The sequence below is a fragment of the Euprymna scolopes genome, chromosome 6 (genome assembly GCF_053919585.1).
Source record: "Euprymna scolopes isolate OS-2025 chromosome 6, ASM5391958v1, whole genome shotgun sequence".
Taxonomy (NCBI): Eukaryota; Metazoa; Mollusca; class Cephalopoda; order Sepiida; family Sepiolidae; genus Euprymna; species Euprymna scolopes.
Window position 1 is genome coordinate 139,073,107 of NC_136487.1, and position 24,217 is coordinate 139,097,323.

At 35.7% G+C, this 24,217-nt stretch overlaps 1 protein-coding gene across 11 annotated transcripts in view; it reads left to right on the forward strand.

Annotated features, from left to right (window-relative positions):
• Positions 1-854: 854 nt before the first annotated feature.
• LOC145277995 (monocarboxylate transporter 14-like) overlaps positions 855-24,217 on the forward strand; it is a 238,600-nt gene continuing 215,237 nt past the window's right edge. For 4 of the 11 annotated variants that reach the window (XM_080130163.1, XM_080130152.1, XM_080130156.1 and 1 more), the window contains exon 1: positions 2,229-2,296. The gene's annotated coding sequence lies outside the window, so the exon portion shown is untranslated. Of the gene's footprint in view, positions 1,007-2,228; positions 2,297-4,892; positions 4,941-4,982; positions 5,238-24,217 lie in introns of those variants that run through there. The other 7 variants (XM_080130153.1, XM_080130157.1, XM_080130162.1 and 4 more) reach the window with 4 other exon arrangements.

The window sequence follows — 24,217 nt, forward strand, 5'->3', positions numbered from 1 at the left end:
TTTTGCACAATCAGTGTTTTGTTCGAAAATTTTGTACTAATTTTGTGAATATTATTTTGACAGATAATATAATTATTAAAGGGTACTTCTCTATAATTAGAACCGAACTTTTTACAAGCCTAATCTTAAACTAACAGTTTTAGATTGAGTTCGTTAAAAGTAGGGTTAAGTCGGTGCACTAAACATTTATTTTATTTCGTAGGGTGAATGAAATTAGCGAATCATGAACCAAAAAAACATTGACTATGATGGAAGAATGGAAATATTTTTAAATTTTTAGGTTATATAAAAACGCATCTGCAACTTCCTTTTCTTTCGTAATGTTTTATTCGTTGTTTTGAAGATTATCGTTTACTACCCCTCCCCAAGGAAAAAACAACAATAAATAAAACCCAATAAAGTTGCATTTTTCTTTTCTTATAATAGTTAACTCTCTAAGATAATTGACGAGTTATGCAAAGCGCCGAATCTTTTAAATGTCTCGTTTAATTTCCTAAATGGCCAGGATGTGGGTACTCATTTTACTTTAGATTTAAATAAGAAAGTGATCCCACTATAAAGTATTAAATGTTTTATATTAAACATTCCTTCTTTAAATATATTTTTCAATTTATTTAAATGTAATCGCCCCTTCCCCAAATAGAATTTATTTTTAAGGACATAAACTACGCTGGTAAAATAGTAGAAAATACACCTATTTTGTTACTTTCTTAATAAAAATGGTAATTTGTTTTGATTTTCTTTGAAGTTTATGTCTTAAACAGAAATATTTCGATCATTTGATGTTTGAAGTTCAGATAAAACGCTACATTTCTTCAATTTAAACAATTTATTTAGAAGAACAGCTTCAATTTCCTTGCTTTTTTTAAAAAAACTCATTTAATGAGTAATCTCCCTTGAAATATTTAGTCTTATGAGTTCTCTCCCTTCACCAAAAATGACTGACGCAGTCGACAACAAAAAAGATGACGCTGCAAGATTTTAGGTTCAGAGACAATTATTAACGGTAAGACATTTTCTTTTTTAATTACTAACTGTAGCAAGCAGTGTTCCCCGTAAGTTTGTTAATTATTATTTATTTATTTATTTCAGCGAGGGTCAATAAGTGCACTAGTACTATTTTTTTTTAAATTTTATTTTATTTATTATTATATTTTTATTTATTTTTTTGTTTTTGTTTTTGTTTTTGTTTTAAAATATCTTCCATCTTTGCGTTGCGATTTGATACAGTCATCCCTCCCCCCTGACGTCCCCTCCTTGTCGGTGATGTAAATAAAAAAATAAAAAGTCGATTTAACCTTACAATTGAATAAAAAAACATATCATAAAACTTTAATTAAACTTGGAAATACGATTTTAAGAATAGCGCGGATTACTAATGGCACTAGCACAAAAAAAAAAAAAAAATATACAGAATGACCCCCCCCCCCAAAAAAAACGGGTCCCAACTCTAATTGAGCCCCGTTTCTTAGTGTTTTGTCCGAATGAAATGAAACTTTGGTCATAACTAGTTTATTGTATTGAAAACATCACATAAAAACACTAGGATCTTTGGCCTTTTTTCTTCGTTCTACAGCATATGTTCTAGATTGCCTCCATTTAGCTTTTGTTTTTTTTTGTTTTTTCTGGGGGGGGGGGTTAACCCGTTGCATTTTCTTTCCTTATAATTCCTTGAAATAGTGTTGGTTTCAGCGTCTTAAATTCTCGTATTAAAACATGAAGAAATCTCTTAGTAAAATGACATTATCTCTCTAAGATGATTGACGTCTTTTACATGTTTCGGTTTATTTCCTAAATGACCAAGAAGTAGGTTTTCATTTTACTTTAGATTTAAATTTTAAAAAATACTGATCCCTCTTTAAAGTCGTAAATGTTTACTTTTAAGCATTTCATTTTTGAGAGATAATTTTTCAATTTATTTAATTAATCGCCCCTTCTCAAATATCTCCTTTTTTTTAGGGGATACATTACATGTAAAATAGTAGAAATACACCTTTTTGTTACTTTCTTGATAAAAATCTTTGTTTTGATTTCCTTCGAATTTTTTATCTTAAACATATAATTATTTCAATCATTTTATGTTTAGAGTTCAGATAAAATACAACATCTCTATAGTTTAAACAACTTCTTGAAGAACAGCCTCAATTTTCTTGCTTTGATTAGTTCATAATACAGGTTATACATGAGTAATCTCCCTTGAAATATTACGAGTTATCTCCCTTTACGAAAAATGACTGACGCAGACGACAAAAAAGATGACGCTGCAAGATTTTAGTTTCAGAAACAATTATTAACGGTAAGACATTTTCTTTTTTTAATTACTAACTGTAGCAAGCAGTGTTCCCCGTAAGTTTGTTAATTATTATTTATTTATTTGCTTACTTACTTAATTTCTTACTCTGAAAATTATTTTGTAAACAGCTTCCGAATCCTTGAATATAAAGTTTAGACGTTACTATTTTCGAGATAAATTATTTTATAGAGAATACAGTTGGCAAATTAGTGAAAAACTATATGTTTTGGTTTTCCTATTCATTTGTCAATATCTCTGCAGTTTGAAAAAGTTCAATATTCAATATAAAATATTTATAATCATTTTAAGTTGCCGTAGATATTCGTTGTGAGTGAAGTAATGAGTAGCACATATTTGGCTATTTTTCTTTAAATTCATGATTATCGGTTAATTAGTTTAGGAGTGAATTATGTATATACAAATATATAAGCAAAAACGCTTTTAGTCTGCTCTCTGCTTTCCAAGCCCAAAAGATATACGATGAAAGTTTTTTATGCTTGAATATTGGTTTCGAAAAATGGTATTTAATTAGTTAACTATTATTTGCTATTACATAATTTGACCTGATTTCTCAGAAATTCCCGTCAAGCATGGTTCGGGCGAGATCGGCAATCGTCGGTTTAGCCAAGCGTTGTTTAAATGTTGTAAGGCTAAACGACTTTTTATTATTTTTATTTACATCACCGACAAGGAGGGGAGGTCAGGGGGAAGGACCGTATCAAATCGCAACGCAAAGATGGAAGATATTTTAAAACAAAAACAAAAGCCAAAAAAAAAAAAAAAATAAAAAATAAATAAAAATAAAAATAAAATATAATAATAACAAAAATGGTACTAGTGCACTAGGTGTATTAGAATTTTTGTAGGAATTTTTGACACCCCTAACACGAAACTGCAAATAAAATATAACAAACTCGTAATTTCTCTTTTAAAGGTAGGTTGTTTATTTTCTTTATACTTTATAAAGGTAGGTTGTATATTTTCTTTATACTTCCAAAATAAACTATTAAAGTTGTATAAAAAGTAATAGAAATATTTTTTAAAAGATAGTAATGAAATTAATTGAATGTTACGAGTTCAGTATTTTTCAATTTTTAAACTTTAAAAATCTATCAAAACTTTTCTATTGATTTTATTTTTACGATATTTTCAGGGTCAATGTGAAATGTTATGCTCTTTCCAATAAACCGAATATAATATTTTAGACAAACGTTTTTTTTTAAATTCACGCCCCCCATTTTCAAATGTCTATTAAAAAGTAAATAATTAATTTATGTACCAAAGTTTTATATATCACAAATTGAAGATAAAAGATCAATAAATAATATATTCAAATTTAAAAACAAAAAAAGTAGTGTTTTTTAGAAATTTACCTGTAAAGTCCGAAGTTTAAAACCTTAAAAAAAAAAACCCATGTTGTTTGTTTTTGTGTGTTTTTTTTAATGTAACCTTGGTCCTTGCTCCTTTAATTGAAAAAAAAAATAGGCTTAAATGACATTTTTCGAGGAATTATAAGCTTCGAAAGATGGCGGGTGGAATTATTCAATAGTTTTCACGAAATTTCTGACACTGCTACTAGTGCACTTATTGACCCGCGCTGAAATAATAACGTTATTATTTAAAAAGCCATTTTTAACATGGAGAGGGGAGGATTTTTTGTAGCTATTCTTTACTTTAACCTTATAATTGAATAAAAAAAACATATAATAAAACTTTAATTAAACTTGGAAATACGATTTTAAAAATAGCGCGGACCACTAAGTGCACTAGCACAAAAAATATACAGGGTGACCCCCCCCCCAAAAAAAAACGGGCCTTAACTCTAATTAGGCCCCGTTTTTAAGTGTTTGGTCCGAATGAAATGAAACTTTTGTCATAACTAGTTTATTATATTCAAAACATCACATCAAAACACTAGGATCTTTGGCCTTTTTTTTTTTCGTTCTACAGCATATGTTCTAGATTGCCTCCATTTAGCTTTTGTTTTTTCTGGGGGGGGGGGGGTTAACCCGTTGCATTTTCTTTCCTTATAATTCCTTGAAATAGTGTTGGTTTCAGCGTCTTAAATTCTCGTATTAAAACATGAAGAAATCTCTTAGTAAAATGACGTTATCTCTCTAAGATGATTGACGTCTTTTACATGTTTCGGTTTATTTCCTAAATGACCAAGAAGTAGGTTTTCATTATACTTTAGATTTAAATTTTAAAAAATACTGATCCCTCTTTAAAGTCGTAAATGTTTACTTTTAAGCATTTCATTTTTTAGAGATAATTTTCAATTTATTTAATTAATCGCCCCTTCCCAAATATCTGCTTTTTTTAGGGGATACATTACATGTAAAATAGTAGAAAATACACCTTTTCATTACTTTCTTGATAAAAATCTTTGTTTTGATTTCCTTCGAATTTTTTATCTTAAACACATAACTATTTCGATCATTTGATGTTTAAAGTTCAGATGAAATACAATATCTTTATAGTTTAAACAACTTCTTGAAGAACAGCCTCAATTTTCTTGCTTTTTAAAACTTGATTAGTTCATAATACAGGTTATACATGAGTAATCTCCCTTGAAATATTACGAGTTATCTCCCTTTACAAAAAAGATGACGCTGCAAGATTTTAGTTTCATAAACAATTATTAACGGTAAGACATTTTCTTTTTTTAAGTACTAACTGTAACAATCAATGTTCTCCATCAGTTTGTACATTTTATTTATTTATTCATTTATTTATTTATTATCAAATTAATTTTTTTTAAATATCTTCCGAATATTTCTATGTATACCTTCTCATTATTAAATGTTACTATTTTCGACATATTTTTTTAATATAGAACACAGTTGATAAATTAGTGAAAAATTATTTGTTTTTGTTTTGTTATTAATTCGTAAAAAAAAATGCGTGTGAAAAAAGGACGACGCTGCAGAAACAATTATTAACGGTAAGGCATTTTCTTTAATTAATTACTAAATGAACCAACAACCAGTTTTACTCGTGAGTTTGTTATTGTCGTTGTTGTTTTTGTTGTTATTATTATTATGATTTATTTTATTATTTATATCAAATTATTTTTTAAAAATATTATCCGAATGTTACTATGCATAATTTCTAAATAAATAAATAAATGTGAAACGTTACTATTTTCGACATATTTTTAATAAAGAATGCAGTTGGTAAATTAGTGAAAAACTATTTGTTTGGGGTTTTTAGCTATTCATTTGTAAAAAAAAAAAAAAAAAAAAAAAATGCGTGTTTAATAATTCTAATATTCAATATAAAATAGTTTTAATCATTTTAAGTTGCCGTAAATATTTTTTGTGAGTAAACTAATTAGTAGCACATATTTTGCTTTTTTTTAAATTCACAATGATTCATTAATTAGTTTAGGAGTGAATCATATATATACAAATATGTAAAAAGAAACGCTTCCAACCTGCTGTCTGCTTGCCAAGTTCACATTAAATGCGATGAAACTTTCTTGTGTTGAATATTGATTTCGAAAAATGATATTTAATTAGTTAACTATTATTTGCTATTACAGTCTTAAAATGTTATTGACAGTAAAAAAAATATTGAACAATGTCTAATTTTCACGTTAAATAGGTTTCTAAATAATAACACTATTATTATAACACTCTATGTAAACTACAAAAAATAACAAATGATTTAATCTTTGTAAATGGTATCATAAGTTGTACTTTGCCAGACGCAATCAGTTTCCATTATGGTAATCTTTATTTGCAGGTTACACAGTATTGACTTATGATCACATATCGGTTAAGGAAAACTCAACATGATGTTATTTTGAATTGTCGTCTGCCTCTTTCATTTTGTGTTTACATTTTGAGTTTTGTTTCGAGTTCCGTTCTATACGCTCGAGAATAAAGTCTCTTCATCCCTTCAAATGGTTTCGTGTAATATACCTTTACTTATGGGCGAGGCGGCAGAGGTTTATTTACCCTCATTCGCTATTCTGAAGAAGTGAAAAAAAAAAAAGGAATTTTTTTTCACTTTATACAGAGAAAAAAAAAGATTTTTTTTTTTTCTGTATAAAGAGTAGATTATCCACTAACTAATTGGGTGACCACCTGAAGGGATTATCATGGCGAGAACGGACTATCAAAGCGTCTCTTATCCATGTATACCAGTTGTTCAAGTATGTTTTAATCAGTATGTTTGCACACGCCCCTAAGCAGTGGTGCCTGGAAAATAATGAGACTATCTCTTCCTTTGAGGTGTGGAGAAAAAACCTCGTATATTATCTGTCTCTTAATAGCATCTATGCCCCATTCCTTGTGACGAACGGGGAAAAGAAATGGGGGCTTCATCCAGATTACATGATATCCTCTGCAGAGAAGCTGAAATTTCAACAGCTTAATTCCGAGTTTTATTAAGTTTTCAGAGAGGAATTACCTGGGTATACAGCTTATTTGGTCACTTCAAGGCTTCCATTAACATGTGTCCTACTCAGCCGACTTCCCCTATACAATAAAAACAGACTCTGAGCACTGCAACCTAAATTCCATGAGTTAGAACACAGTGTATTTTCCCGCCCTGAAGATATCAGAGTAGCAGTGGAGTATGTTAGCCTATTCTTCCTTGTCAAAAAGCCTAATGGAGGACATCACCTAGTTACTGTATTTTCAAGCATTGGTCAATATGCGATTCCCCAGCCATCTGCCATACCGAACATTGACTCCACTCTTAGGAAGATAGGTCAATGATGATGGATTATCAAAACCGACCTCACTAGCGCCTTCTATCAAATCATCCCCTTGCCAAAGTAATCCATGGAATATTGTGGTGTTGTGACCCCTTTCAGAGGCATGCATATCTATTCAAGATGCGCAATGTGTATGCTAGGATCAGAAACAGCTCTGGAGGAACTAATGTGTAGAGTACTAGGTGACTTACTGGTGGAGGGATATGTGGCAAAGCTTGCTGATCTTTACCATGGAGAGTACAGCATTGATGACCTATTATCAGTTTGGTGTAGAGTCCTCGCAACTTTATCTCTGATCAATTTAAGACTATCCGCCAGCAAAATGTCCTAAGCAAACAGTCATACTTCGATGGATATGGTCAGAGATATCCTTGCCAGCTGGGCCACACCGTATCGCTACACTTAGCTTCTGCCAATCTCCCCAGATTGTGAGGAGTCTATGACCATTCATAAGAGCCTACAAAGTCTTTAACTATGTCATTCCTAACTGTTCCCACGTTTTTAGACCTTTAGATGAAGCCACTGCAGGAAGAGTCACAGGCTGCTGTAAACTGGTCTGACAACTTATGTGAGGTATTCTTCACTGCTCAGAAGCACCTAACTTCGGCAAAATCCATTCATGTACCCCGTCCTGCTGATCAGTTGGGGATCGTAACTGACGGTTCTGACAAATAACACAGTATTAGTGCACTGATGTACACGGACAGAGCAGGGAGACTACTGCTCTATGGTCATCTTTCTGCAAGACTACATGGCCATTAATCCATCTGGTTACCACGTGAAGTCGATGCATTGTCTATTGCTGCAGCGATCAAATATTTTGGTCCATATCTGATTCAATCAAGACATCATCCCGCTCTCTTCACCGATAGCAAGCCCTGTGTTCAGACCTATGAAAAGCTCTGTCAAGGCCAGTTCTCAACCAACCCCACTTTAACGTCGTTTCTGTCCATTGTCTGCCATTTCCAGGCTTCTGTCCAATATTTAGTGGCCACAGCAAACTTCCCTGCTGATTTAACCAGCCGTAATGCGTCTGAGTGCAAGCACCCAACATGTCAGGTCTGCTCTTTTTTACGGGTGCAGGAGGAGGTTGCAATGTTTAGGACTTCCCTTGCGGAGGTAATTAAGGGATCATCAAACCTTTTGTATACCAGCTGTCCCACATGGAAAGAAAATCAAAATGAGTTCTCACATCTTAGACGAACACAGGTACACCTGATAAAAGGAACTCGCCCATCAATGGTATTAAGTATGTGAAAAGATATCTTCAGACTGCCACATTAGCCCAGGATGGCCTTGTAGTTGTTTGTCGAAAGGATCTTCTTCTCCCACAATGGGATGTAATTATTGTCCCGTGACATAACCTACATGCCTAACTGATGGCACTGCATATTAAGCTGGGACATCCTACGAAACACCAGATGCCACATGTAGTGAAACAGTATTTCTATGCTTTGGACCTGGCAGAAGCCGTAAACAAAATTGTTTTCTCATGTCACCAACACGTTTCATTGAGCAGCTCCCCACTCATAGCTGTTCCACCTGCAATCATAAGGACAGACCCCGTCCCCAGCTTCAAATCTCTTAAAAATGATGAGTTTCTGCTCACTCACCATATCTCAATCGAAATAGGTAACCCTAAAAATCTCAATTGTAATCCTGTTGCCAATACGGCCATCGAAGATACCCAGTGAGAGCTCCTCAAGTTGGACTCAGCTGGTTTGCAAACCTCTACAGTCTTGCTCTCTGTAGCATGTTGAACGTTGAACTGTAGGTTTCGATCATGCGGACTGTCCCCTAGAAAAATCTTGTATCACAGGGACCAGTTTACTGATGAACGCATCCACTTCAATGATATGAATCTTATAGAGGAGCAGCATCATAAGCGCAAGGCAAACCATGCTTACAGTGAGCTGCTCATGTACGCCGTGTATGGTGGTGAATGTCAGAGACATTGTGTACCTTCATGATGACCTATCGAAAAATAAAGGACATGAGCGATACTTAGTTTCATCCAAGCAAGATGAGTGGATGTACATTTGAAAATTTTGCCGATTCCCAGGTTAGGGCTTGTGCATACAAGGTGCACAAAGATGAATGCCTTAGGGTCCTTTCTCATCTAGGTTACAGCCCGAGAATTAATCTTGAACATCCAAATGACAGTGATGAGGAAGATAGCGACCTGGCCTTGCATACCAAGCCTGCCGTCCCTGAGACAATTAGCAGCATAACCAACAATAAGAGGTCACTAGTAAGGAGTCAACCAACCAGCCAATTCCCTATTGTAACTAAGGAGAAAATTCCAGTCGGCTCCTCCTATGGAACAGACACAACACACCTCATCTCATTGACGGTCGACAGACAAAGACATACTCGTCCTCACAGATGTAGGCCGAAACCATCCTACCTGAAAGAATATGTTACTAACCTGTTGTGACCGGTTCTATGAGCCTTTATCTCGAGAAAAGAGAAAAGAAAAAAAAAACAGGCGTCATGCCAGTATTGAATTATGATCGCATATCGATCAAGGGAGACAACTCAATATGACGATGTTATTTTGAGTTGTCGTCTGCCTCTTCTATTTTGTGTTTACGTTTTGAGTTTTGTTTTGAGTTTCGTTCTATACACTCGAGAATAAAGCCTCTTTATCCTTTCAAACGGTTTCGTGTGTATATACCTTAATTTACTGGCATATTATATACCTTAATTTTAGATTTAAATGCCAATTTCTTTCAAATCATATTCCAAAATGAAAACAAAAACTAAATTAGATAAATTTCTTTGCGTGTTTGAATGTTTTTTTTTTAAAAGTCTAAAAGAATTTTTTTTTTGAAGTCTATACATTATTATTATTTGTATTTAGCCAAACACGAGTATTTGTAGAAATTTTATTTTCCACCTTCTCTCTTTCCTTCTCTCTCCCTCCCCTACTTTACTCCCCCTTTTCTTGTTGTATCTTGTGCTGCTACTGCTTGTTATATCACATGTTGAATGCATGCTTTTCGATTGATAAAAGGAGATGTGTGTGCCATTTTGTTGGAAGTTTTGAACATGAGAAAGAAGTCGACTCGCTATCCTGCGTCAAGAGAAAAGACGTTAAAAATCGTAAGTTTGAACAAGAGAAAGAGAAGTCGGCTGGCTATCCTACGTCAAGAGAAAAGACGGTAAAAATCGCAAGTTTAAACAAGAGAAACCAGCGGTTTTTTTTTTCTTCAATCAAGATTCATCGAGGAAGACGACACAGAATTAATCAGAAAAGACTGTTTAAAAAGTCAGAGTTGTAAACGAAATTACAACGAGCTCGTCACCGAGGAAGAAAGAACTATTTTAAGGCCTAGAATTGGTCTTGTAAAAAAAGAACACTAACTCCAGTGAGGCGTTAGAATTTATATCTAAAGGAACCAAGAAATCTATAGAAATACATTACAACACAGAAGATTTGGATTATTTTCTTGGATTACAGAACTAAGAGGCTTGAACTTTTCTCGAATGAGAACATTTAAGTTAATGGCACAAGGGAGGTAATTTATATACACCCTTTTTTTTTAAAAAGATTAAGTGTTGATGTATTTTATTTAAGTTCTTTGACATGCAGTAAACCCTAACTACACCTATATTGTTACCCCTACTATCCCTTACGATATTGCTAATTGAGTTCTTTGAGAACCGCGAGCGGGACTAATTTGGCACACACTGTTATTGGTGAACATAAAACTGACTATACGTTTCTTTCCCTATTTTACCTTCCCATGTATTTAAAAAAAAAATTGTTTATCGTGGTATTCTTTCGGTTTTTTTTTCCTTCTTGTTGTGCAATGGGATAACCTTCATTGGACGTCATGATAAAATTCCAGTTATATTTTCCATAATTTCAGGTCCTCTTACTAGCTTTCAAAATCTAAAGTTGTTTTTAGTTGCCTCTACCCTCCATTATTATTGAGTTTTTTCTTTTTCACGTGGTCACTAGTTTCACATTTTCTTAAAAGTTAAAACTATTGCTTATTATAACCCACTAAACTAAAATTGAAGAAGTAAGTAAATAAATAAATAAAAGAATAAAATTTAAAAGGTGTTAATGTGTTAATCCCTCCTTCCTTCTAAAGAAAATGTTAAGTCAAATCAGTTATATGTGTTTCTTTATTGACTCTTAAATAGCCAGAAGTGGGTATACATATTATGGTGAATTTATATAGCACCAGTAAATAAAGGTATATCACACAAAACTGTTTTAAGGGGCTAAGAGACTTTATTCTCGGGCATATAGAATGAAACTGAAAACAAAACAGAAAATGTAAACACAAAATGGAAGAGGAAAACAACAACTCAAAATAATACCGTTATGCTGAGTTATCTCCCTTGGCTGATATGCGGTCATAACTTAATACTGGCATGACCGAGGCCACCGAGATATTATTAACATTATGTTAATAATATCTCGGCGGCCTCGGCATGACACCTTTTTTTTTCCTTTTCTCTTTTCTCAAAATAATGGCACATAGAACCAGTCACAAAGAGTCAGTAACATAGTCTTGCAGGTAGGATGGTTTCGCCTGACCTCTGGGAGGACGAGCATGTCTTTGTCTATCGACTGTCGATGAAATGAAGTGTGTTGTGTCTGTTCCATGGTAGGAGTCAACTGGAATCTTCTTAGTCACAAAAGGAGGTTAGCTGGTTAGTTGACTCCTTAGTAGTGACCTCTTGTCGCTGGTTACACTGCTAATTTTCTCAGGAACAGAAGGCTTGGTATTCAAGGCCAGGTCGCTATCTTCCTCATTACTGTCATTTGGATCTTCAAGACTAATCCTTGGGCTGTTACCTGGATGAGAAGGGAATTTGAAGCAATCATCTTTGTGGACCTTGTATGTACTGGCCCTTAACTGGGAGCCGGCAAACTTTCGAATATACATCCACTCATCTTGCTTGGATGAAACTCAGCACTGCTCACATCCTTTATTTTTTAGAGGTCACTGTGAAGGTACACAATCTCTCCAACATTCACCTCCATACAAGGCCTACGTGAGCAGTTGGAAGACTTGGACTACTCACTGTAAACATGGTTGGCCTTGCACCTACAATGCTGCTCTTCTATATGATCCATATCATTGAAGTGGATGCGTTCTTTGGTAAACTGGCCTTTGTAATACAATAAAGAACAATTTGAGTAATCCAAACGATAGTTCAACGTGCAACATGCTACAGAGAGCAAGACTGTAAAGATCTGCAAACCAACTTGAGGAGCTCTTGTTGAATATCTTGGACGTCCTTTTTGACAACAGGGTTACAATTGAGGTTTTAACAGTTACCTATCTCGATTAACATATGATGAGTGAGCAGAACCCCATCATTTTTAAAGGATTTGAAGCTGGGGTGGAGTCTGTCCTTAGTACAGCAGGTGGATAAATGATGGGTCTGACAGGAAAACAGGTCTTTGGAATAGCCTTCCACTTTGTATTCTTTTACTCATTTGGAATAAGGAATGCAACAGTATAAGTACTGATGTACTCCCATAAGACAAAAATCAGTTGTCTGTTCCTTTTGATGACATTAGCAGCGAACCTAGGCCACAGTGTATGTTGAATGCCTGCATGCAGGAACATTATGGCTGGCAAAATCAGTAGGCAAGTTCGCTCTGCTTGCAACATGTTGGATGGACGCCTGGAAACGGCAGACAGTTGACAAAAACGATGTTAATCTGGGGCTAGTTGAGAACTGGCCTCGGCAGAGCTTTTCAGAGGCCTGAACACGGCTTGCAATCAATGAAGAAAGTGGGATGATGTCTTGATTGAATCAGCTATGGGCCAAAATGTTTGATTGCTGCAGCAATAACCAATGACTCGATTCATATGGTAACCAGGTGGATTAATTGCTGTGTAGTCTTACAGAAAAATGACCACAGAGCAGTAGTATTCCTCCTCTGTCTGTGTACATCAGGGCACCAATACTTTTTTGTCTGACAGAACCGTCAGTCACGATCCACAACTGGTAAGTGGACAGGGTACATGACTGGTTTTTCCAAATCAGGTACTTCTGAGCAGTGAAGAATGCCTCACATAAGTTGTCAGACCAGTTTACCGCAGCCTGTGACTCTTTTCCTGAAGTGTCTTCCTCTAAAGGGCTAAGAAAGGGGAACAGTTAGGAATGACACAGTTTAAGACCCTGTAGGCTCCTATGAATGATCGTAGACCCCTCAGAGTCTGGGAAGGTTGGCAGGAGCTAAGTGTAGCGATACGGTTTGGTCCAGCTGACAAGGATTTCTCTGACCATATCCGTTCAAGAATGGCTGTTTGCTTAGGATATATTATGGTTTTGCTGGTGGATAGTCTGAAATTTGTCAGAGATAAAGTTGCGAGGACTTGACACCAAATTAATAATAGGCCCTCAATGCAGTTCCCGATAGATCATCAACAAGCTTTGCCACATATCCCTCCACCAGCAAGTTACCTAGTACGCTATGCATTAGTTCCTCCAGAGCGGTTTCTTATGCTGGTATACCCATTGCACATCTTGTATAGACACGCATGCCTCTGAAAGGGGTCAAACACCACAATATTTCTTGTTTTCTTTTGCCAAGGAGATCTGATAGAAAACGCTAGTGTGGTCGCCACTAACCTATCTTCCTAAGAGTAGAATCAGTGTTTGCCATAGCAGATGGCTGAGGTTTCACATATTGACCAATGCTTGAAAATACAGTAACTAAGCGATGTCCTCCATTAGGATTTGATAGAAGGCGCTAGTGAGGTCGGTTTTGATAATCCATCATCATTGACCTATCTTCCTAAGAGTGGAGTCAATGTTCGGTATGGCAGATGGCTGGGGAATCGCATATTGACCAATGCTTGAAAATACAGTACCTAAGCGATATCCTCCATTAGGATTTGATAGAAGGCGCTAGTGAGGTCGGTTTTGATAATCCATCATCATTGATTCTTCCTGCAGTGGCTTCATCTAAAGGTCTAAAAACGTGGGAACAGTTAGGAATGACATGGTTAAAGACCTTGTAGGCTCTTATGAATGATCATAGACTCCTCACAATCTGGGGAGATTGGCAGAAACTAAGTGTAGCGATACGGTGTGGCCCAGCTGGCAAGGATATCTCTGACCATATCCATCGAAGTATGACTGTTTGCTTAGGACATTTTGCTGGCGGATAGTCTTAAATTGATCAGAGATAAAGTTGCGAGGACTCTACACCAAACTGATAATAGGTCATCAATGCTGTACTCTCCATGGTAAAGATCAGCAAGCTTTGCCACATATCCCTCCACCAACAAGTCACCTAGTACTCTACACATTAGTTCCTCCAGAGCTGTTTCTGATCCTAGCATACACATTGCGCATCTTGAATAGATATGCATGCCTCTGAAAGGGGTCACAACACCACAATATTCCATGGATTACTTTGGCAAGGGGATGATTTGATAGAAGGCGCTAGTGAGGTCGGTTTTGATAATCCATCATCATTGACCTATCTTCCTAAGAGTGGAGTCAATGTTCGGTATGGCAGATGGCTGGGGAATCGCATATTGACCAATGCTTGAAAATACAGTAACTAGGCGATGTCCTCCATTAGGCTTTTTGACAAGGAAGAATAGGCTAACATACTCCACTGTTACTCTGATATCTTCAGGGCGGGAAAATACACTGTGTTCTAACTCATGGAATTTAAGTTGCAGTGCTCAGAGTCTGTTTTCATTGTATAGGGGAAGTCGGCTGAGTAGGACACATGTTAATGGAAGCCTTGAAGTGACCAAATAAGCTGTATACCCAGGTAATTCCTCTCTGAAAACTTAATAAAACTCGGAATTAAGCTGTTGAAATTTCAGCTTCTCTGCAGAGGATATCATGTAATCTGGATCGATGACCACACAGGAAGCGATGTTGTCATGGTGTTTGCTTCAAGTTACGTAGATAATCGCTATGCTAGATGTTGTTGGAATGAACGTGGATATAGTCTGGCAAATGTGTTGTGATCTACATATTTGTTGTGGTTCACTGGTGTTGTTGAGAAGACATATATTTCCTCCTATACTCCTTGTAATTATGGGCAGCAGCCAAGGTTAATTGATACTATATGGCCTGAATCCCAACGAGGCTCAATGGCAAATTCGTCATCCTCATCATTGGGCATGGATGGAGAGTTCTAATTACTCACCAGGCCACACTGTGGTTTGTTGGAGTGGGGAATGTAAAACATGAGCATGTCTGACCTGTCTCGTGTCGGGAGGGGATGTAGTAGAGCCATACCTGAATTGCGTGCTGCCAATCCATATCTCAAACTTAGCGGGTCTCACTGACAGGTCATTACTGCACATGAATGAGACACTGCTAAGTATCTCAGTATCAAGATCCTCAATAACCAGACTTTCAAAGAAGTACATTGTGTCCTCTCTCTCCAGACTTAGCCTGATCTCTCCAACCACATTGAGGAGGAGAGGATCCATCTGCTCGTCTGGCAGACTGGAAAGTTTTTGTGATTTTAGTACTCATTTTTTTGATTTTAGTACTTAGTTTTGAATCATATTCCCGGTGACATCACTGTCCACAACGATCCCTTCCAGATGATGATTTAAACACATGTGATGTAGGGGGATTTTTCAGTTTTCACTCGCAGTGAAGTTGTCATATTTTCATCATCTATATGTAAATTGTTTGCAGCCTCTGTACAAGTGGGCTCCTCATCTTCGAAGATGTGAAGGATCTGGCGAACCTTGGTCATATATTTACAGTTTGATTCAGGAAGGTAGATGCATTCACTCAAAAAATGGTTTGTGTCTGGTCTCTAAGCCTGACTACACAGTGGACAAGTCTTCTTCAGTTGGGGCTTCCTAGTACATCGAAGTGGCGTAGTAAATGTCCGGCTGATAGGTGCCTTATTTCCCAACTCCTCAAGTAGAGAATCCAATGCCAGGGAGATCTCGGGATTGATTGATGCCAATGTGCATGATCTCACTTCTTTCTTATAATATTGCTTTACTAATATAGGGAGGGCTGGATGAATTAGGCGCAGCCAAGTGAGGACTATTAGATTCTCTAATGTAGGGATGACTTCTTTGTTTTCTGTGTAAGGAATCGTCAATGAAGGCTGCAAGTTTCTGAAACAACTCTTTTGGAGGTTCGTCCGATCCAACCTTTATGGAATCAAAGTCCAGGAAGTGAGAGTCACTAGCCTGGAAGCCATAATGTTGTCTTATGGTTTGCCAAACATTTGTTAATGGAGTTGAGTTTTTAACAATGGCACTCTGTGATATGCTGGGGAAATAATTTGTCTCCTTTCATAACATCGTCTCCATAATATTATTTTTCTGGATAGCAGTGAGTCTGTTAACATCAGGTATTTCCATACCATAATTTGTGGATGAGTGCGTGACTTCTTTTTCCAGTTTGTCTCAAGGAATGGGGCATAGATGCTATCAAGAGACAGATAATATATGAGGTTATTTCTCCATGCCTCAAAGGAAGAGATAGTCTCATTATTTCCCAGACACCACTGAATAGGGGCGTGTGCAGACATACTAACTGAGATATACTTGAATACTTGAACAACTGGTATATATGGATAAGAGACGCTTTGATATTCCAATCGGGTTAAGATAATCTTTTCAGGCAGTCACCCAATTAGTTGGTGGGTAATATACTCCTTTTTCAAAGGAAAAAAAAAATCTTTATTTATTTTTTTAATTTACTCCTTCAGAATAGCGAATGAGAGTAAATAAACTTCTGCCAACATGCCAGTAAATAAGGTATAGCACACGAAATCGTTTGAAGGGATGAAGAGACTTTATTCTCGCGCGTATAGAACGGAATTCGAAACAAAACAGAAAACGTAAACACAAAATGAAATAGGCAGACGACAACTGAAAATAACACCGTCATACCGAGTTATTTCCCTTGACAGATATACGATCATAATTCAATACTGGCGAAAGTGATACTCCACTCTAAAATCTTAAATTTATATATATACTAGCTGGGAGTACCCAGCGTTGCCCAGGTGTTTAGAGGTGTGTGTGCTCTCGCGGCGGGGGGGGGGGGGGTAATAAAAAAATAAGAATAAGCAAAGTAAATAAATTATAAGTATTAAATTATTAAATATTTTATATTAAAAAATGTTAAAACTTAAAAAAATCGAAAAAACCACAAAAAAACTAACGTAAGGCAAACGAACGATGTTAAATGTAAAAATCGGAAAAACAAAAACAGAAAAGAAAACGCGAATGTGATGGAAAAAGAAAACTGAAAAACGAACGTTAAAACTTCTTGGAAAAATCTGAAAACAAAACCAAAAATAACATAGAACGTGAAAAATGGCGTAAATAACCCTGTTTCAATATTAAAATTTAAAAAATCGAAAAACAAGAAATTTTTAAAAATGATACCTCACACCACGATTAAAACTTACAACGTTTAGATAATGATGTCGCCCTCTAAGCAACTGAGCTAAGACGACGTTTACAAAATTGGGTCGTTTTTTTTATATTTAAACTAAATCATGCTCCGACGTCATTTGCGCATGCGTAGAAGCGAACTTTTCATGAGAGAACAGTTTTGCTACACCCTCCCTGTACAAAACTGATGATTTTAGGGTGAAGGAATTAATATTTTTGGCCAATTTTTCGATATTTGTCGGGTGAAAGTTGTAACTTTAAAATAATACCTATCTGGCGAAAATTCATGACCCGTGTCGAAAGTTTTTGCGAGACATACATACATACATACATACATACATACATACACCCATTTTCGCTTTTATATATATAGACTAGCGGGGGGGGGGGTACCCGACGTTGCCCGGGTGTTTTTAGGTGTGTGTACGGGGGAATAAGTAATAACCCTGAAACGATGTAAAAAAAATCGGAAAAACCAAAAAAAAAAAAAAAAAAAAAAAAAAAAAAAAAGCGAAAAAAAACCCCGCTGTGTATAGGGGGGAAGTAAACTAAAGAATAAGCGAAGTAAAAAAAAAAGAAAGAAACGTTGCCCGCGTGTCTAAAGATGTAAAAGAAAAAGAAATTGTTTTGGTCGTAAAGCTGGATTGAACTCGGAACGCGGAGGTGAAGTTAACTCCAACCACTTAACTGTCTAGGCTAAGAGTAAGAGAAATTGATTATAGTGTTAAAATAAGGGTTATAAAGCGAGTGAAAGAGGTTTTATCGACAGATAGCCACTAAATGAGGTCATCGCGGGAGCGTTACGAGATGACGTAGCAGTATTTTATTTTTTTATTAAATTACGTATTTCGTTTCCTGTCTAGACATCTCTCTCTATCTGTCTCTCTCTCTGTTTGCGTTTGTGTATGTGTGTGAGTCTCTCTCTCTCTCTCTCTCTCTCTCTCTCTCTCTCTCTCTCTCTCTCTCTCATATTTCGTCTTCCTTACTCTAAAAACTGGAAAATGGCGTCTGGCTGTTTTTTTTTGTAAAACTTCGATCGTTAATATTTTTTGTAAGCATATTTTTTTTACTTCACATTTTTGGCTTGTTATTTTTTGTTTAACTATCATATCTAACTATTTTGAATGTGCTAATAACTTTGGTAATGTTGCCATAGCGTAGAAGTTCATAGTTTAGCTTGTGTAAGGGTTAATTTTTTTTTACCGATAGCATGTTTTTGTAAATTCAGACTGCCATTAGAGCTTGCTGACGTCAAGATCACGTGACATGACTCAGCGGGTTGTAAATACAAGTTGACCCAAAATAAACGGCCCCGTGTATACTTTGTGTAGAAGAGTTGGCGCCCGTATTTTTTGGGGCAGTTATAAATCGATTTAAAAATATGTAATGTTTAACATTAAAATGTCACTTTTTTTGGGACCTCCCCCTGCAGTAAATCGATCAGTTGACGCACTTCTGATGGTTCTTTTGGGCTAATCTTTCGATATTTTTCGTCCAGAGGGTGGGGCTTTAATATGATACAAAGTTTGTGAATTTTTGTTCCGTCGGTCAAAAGTTTTTAGCAGACACACAAACATACATACATACATACATACATACATACATACATTTTCGCTTTTATATATATAGAAGATTTTAAATTTCTTCTTTACAGAAATTTTTTGAGGCTGTATTAATGTAATGTTCTTTGAAACGTTTATCTTAAATTCCAAGATATGCATGCATAGTTTCCTTGGAAACGTTTATCTTTACTCGCAACGAATGTATCCTATTATCTTCCTTTAAGAAAAATGACTGATGCAGACGACAAAAAAGGTGACGCTGCAAAAATTTTAGTTTCAGAAATAATTATTTACGATAAGACATTTTCTTCATTTAATTACTACATGCACCAATCAGTGTTTCCTGCGTAATTTTTACGTTGGTATATATATTTTTTTATTTGATTTATTTACTTTGATCTCAAATTATTTTTAAATTGCAAAATATTTTATAGGTTCATGCAATTTAATGGTGAAAATTAATAGAGGGGTATGATATCATATATATATTTTTTAAGTTTCCGATTATTTTTTTTATTGTATTTGAAATGTTAATGCTTCAAGTTAATCTCTAAAAGAAAAGATAGCTTTACACGAAAAAAAAAGGAAAGTCATATTGAAAAATGTTTTCACAGCGGCGTTGGAAAATGAAAAGTTTATCTAAATTTGGAATTTAAATAAATTTGTTGTAGAAATCTCTCGAAAGATAATTATTAGCTTTCTGCGACTATTTCAAAGATAATTAGCAAAGTGTTAATGTAATGAGTAAAAAAAAAAAAAAAAAAAAAAAAAAAGACACGTTGTTTGTATAAAAATAGCTTGATTAACTCCCAAAAGCGAGAGTTCAGTAACTGGTCCAGCTTTGTATAATCAAAACAAACTAAAACGAGTCATGCATAAGTTCTACGGAAGCCCAAAATATCGAAATAAATTTATAGAGGAATTGAAACATTATTGTACTTCAATTTTTGTATTTTTACTCTTTAAATCTATATATTTATCATCAACTTATTAATCCAAACACGAATATTTTCCATAATTTCAGGTCTTCTTACTCAGCTTCTAAAATCTAAATTTTTTTATTTACTTCTCCCCTTCATCATAACTGAGTTTTTACATGTGATCGCTAGTTTCACCCTTTCATGAAAATTAAAACGATTGTTTATTTAGAATCAACCCAACTAAGAAGTAAATAAATAAATATAAGAATATAAAATGAATATAATTTAAAAATGGAAAAAAAAGAAAACGAAATCCAAATGTAATCCCACTTCCTTACTAAAAAAAAAATGTAAAATCAAATCAGTTATATGCCTTACTTTATTTACTCTTAAATGGCCAAGAAGTGGGTACTCATTTTACAGTAAATTTATATAAGAAAATTACACCTTATCTTAAATATTTTAGTTTTTAAATTTCTTTTTTTATAGATATTTTTTCAAGTTGTTCATGTAATCGGCAAAACATAAAATTTGAATTATTTTAGGAGGTAAACTACGGCGAGTGAAATAGTAAAAATAAACAAACTTTTTTGTCACATTTCGATAAAAAAATTGTTATAATTTTCTGGAAACTTTTTTCGAAACAGATAGCTTTTTCGATGAATTTATATCTAAGTTTAATAAAAGATAATCTTTCTCTAGTTTTAACCATCCCTTTCGAAGAACAGCTTCAATTTTCTTGCTTTCTTTTACTCAGTATTTGATATGCATGAGTGGTCTCCCTTAAAGCATTTAACTTACGAGTTACTATCCTTAAAAAAAAAATGACTGTCGCAGACGACATAAGAGATAACGCTGCAAGATGTTAATTTCAGAAATAATTATTGATGATAAAACATTTTCTTTATTTAATAATTAGATACATTAACTAGTGCTTCCTGCATACTTGTTATTTTTTTTTACAAAGCAGTCACCACTTATCAAGGCCCAGAGGCCATTCGAAGATAAGGGGTAAAGAGTGTATAGTAGTCAAGGGGACAATATCATAGTAATCGTTCGTAGTGTAAATTTAGAAAATTGGATTACTTACTTTGATATATATTTTTTTTTATTATTCTTTATTTTAATCATAAATTATTTTTTAATAGCAAAATATTTTATAGGTACGTGCAATTTAATGGCAAAACTAATAGGGGGCATGCTGTCAGATTATATTCTTTTAAGTTTCCGATTATTATTGATTGTATTTGAAAGTGTGCAGTCACTCAATCCCTCTCACACACACACACACACACACACACACACACACACACACACACACACACACACACACACACACACACACACACACTCGTGCGCAAATAAACAAACGTTTATTCTTTTCAATTTCCCCGCGCATTTTGCACAAAAATAAGTTCTAGCAACGACTTAATTTCAAATAGGCTCACACATTTTTCTCACAACAACAAAAGTAACATGTTTTTTTCTGACGTCCTCCATGGAACTGGCTGAAATGTATAAAAAGGGCATTTTTGTGCCCAAACGAATCAGTCAACCCCTAACAAGCATGCTGAAAACATCGGCGTTAATCTCCGTCCTCGGGATGTTAAACACGCATATGCTCGACAATTAATTCCTCCACATGAGGATCGACTTTTTATCCAGAGCCATGATCACTTCTCTAAATTCCAGCTCGCTAAGCATGGAGTTGACAGCACGAGAACAGGAATCAGACACAACACTTAAAGTTGTTCAGGAAAACACATCCTTACAAATCAAAAAAAATGCCCGTACCCTTCAGTACAACGATTGTTTATTGCGACACGGCAAAGAAACAACCACGACCTACATACCACCTAGCCTCAGATGACAAGTTTTCCAACATCTTCACAACTTATCTCACCAGGAAAAAAAGCTACTCTAAAGCTAATTACGCAAAGTTTCGTGTGGCCGAATATGAACACAGATATTCGAAATTGGACTAAGACGTGCATACCTTGTTAAAAGCACAAAATTCACAGACACACGAAATCACCACTGTGTTCCTTTAGCACACCGATGATAGATTCACCAACATCCACATCGATTTGGTGGGATCGTTACCCAGTTAAAAGGGACACACCCACATCCTGACTATCATCGATAAGTTCAGCAGATGGCCTACTGCCATAGCCATTAAGGATACTTCAGCTTCAACAATAGCCAGAACCATACTTCAGGACTGGATAGTCATTTTCGGAGTACCCACAGTCATTACGACAGACAAAGGTTCACAGTTCCAATCAACACTTTTTGCGGAAATTCAATCAATTACTGGGAACGGAAAAACATCAAGACTATGGCATATCACCCATCCGGAATTGGTTGGAACGCTTTCCTAGGCAGTTAAAAACCTCCCTGACAATGAGTCTGAACAGCACAGACTGGCCCAGACAATATACCTTTGATACTATTAATGATACAGAACTCTGTAAAAGAAGACTTACAAAGCACACCAGCGGAGGTAGTTTTTGATTCCACTTTGACTTTACTGGGTCAATATTTTGATCAACACATGGAGATCTCCCCTACAACCATGTTCGTAACAGAGTTGAAAGACAAAATGTCTCGTCTAAATTTCACACCCACCAGGAGGACAGAGACAATCCTATACCCCAAAATATCTTCACACCACCAAACACGTATTTGTCAGGAACGACTCAGTGAAAAAGTCATTTTGTCCAAATTATTCGAGTCCAAATTATTCTGAACAGGCAGGATAAATATTTCACTGTTTCAAAAAACGGGGAAAGAGACACTATTGCGTTGGACTGACTTAAACTGGCATACATAGATGAAGATTTTCAAATCATTCCTCCACTGAAGCAACCTCTTACAGAACCTCCTGTTGTACAGAGAAAAACAGTTTTATATCTTTTTTCAATCGGGGGGGGGGGAGTATTTGTGCAGTCACTCACACACACACACACACACACACACACACACACACACACACACACACACACACACACACACACTCGTGCGCAAATAAATGAACGTTTATTCTTTTCAATTTCCATGCGCATTTTGCACATAAATAAGTTTTTCTAGCAACGGCTTAATTTCAAATATGCCTACACACATTTTCTTACAACAACAAAAGTAAACTGAACATATTTCTCGCAGACGTAGTTGGCTACAGTATCACGTGACACCAGTGATCAATGAGAAAATTTAGGAGATTGTTTTTTTAACACTTTTCCAAAAACCAAAATATCAGCAGTAGCAATCTTGTTTTGGAGCTGGTCCAAAAGGTATAAAAACGCATCAAACATTCTTTCTTCCTTGCTTTTGCACGAGCCTTTTTCAAGTCTCACACAAAACACACATTCATATTTCAAGCTGTCATATACATACGCGCACACAAACATACGCGCACACAAACATACGCGCCCACGTCCACACATGTACACATATTCACGTTCACGTACATACACTCACATTCACGTATATATACATACACGCTTACGTATACACATGTACTCACACACGCGAACACGAACACACACATGGACGACGTCACTTCTGCTTTCTAAGGAAATACACATGCGCAAAAGACACTCCAGAAGCGAGTATAAAACATGGAGACAAGTTGTTTCTAATCCTCTTTTTAGGACCAACTCTCAACTAGAGAGGTTGGGCGAACAAGCCGTCGCCGTTTCGGCGCACGCGCACGCGCACCTCACACCCACTTCCTACTATGTATGGGGCACGAGCTAATGACTGTATGTATACATTCTCCCTCTTTCTCTCTCCATCTACTACTGGCCACTAAGAACACCTTCGCGTAGCTGACTACTAACTGATGACAACTCTAATATCCTCTTCCTTGCCTACACGCTGGATTCTCATTTCCACTACAACACTCACTTCAATTCCCATGCGCGAACAAACAATAATGACCCAAACTTGAGATGAAAACACATTTCCTATTCTTGCTACAACACCAGTCCTACAACGGACATTGGTTACATACGCGCGGACATGTTATAACTAAAATGTTCATTTCTTTCAACAGCAAATAAACGACGTTTATCTTATCCATTACTTGAGTCTTTGTTTCCTTCAATTCCATTCGTTTCATTATTCTTTTGTAACGGGATTGGGGTATTTATATATCCTAGTCCCCTACACTTTCCCTTCTTTTTCCCTTCTTCTCGCTTCAACGTCACACGAGAACATGCCTCTCGTTTTCATAACATCATCGCTGTCAAAGCCGTCAAATCCATAATTACACATGCCACGCGGGCACTCAAAAATCACAATTATGCACACATGCACCCATTTCGCAC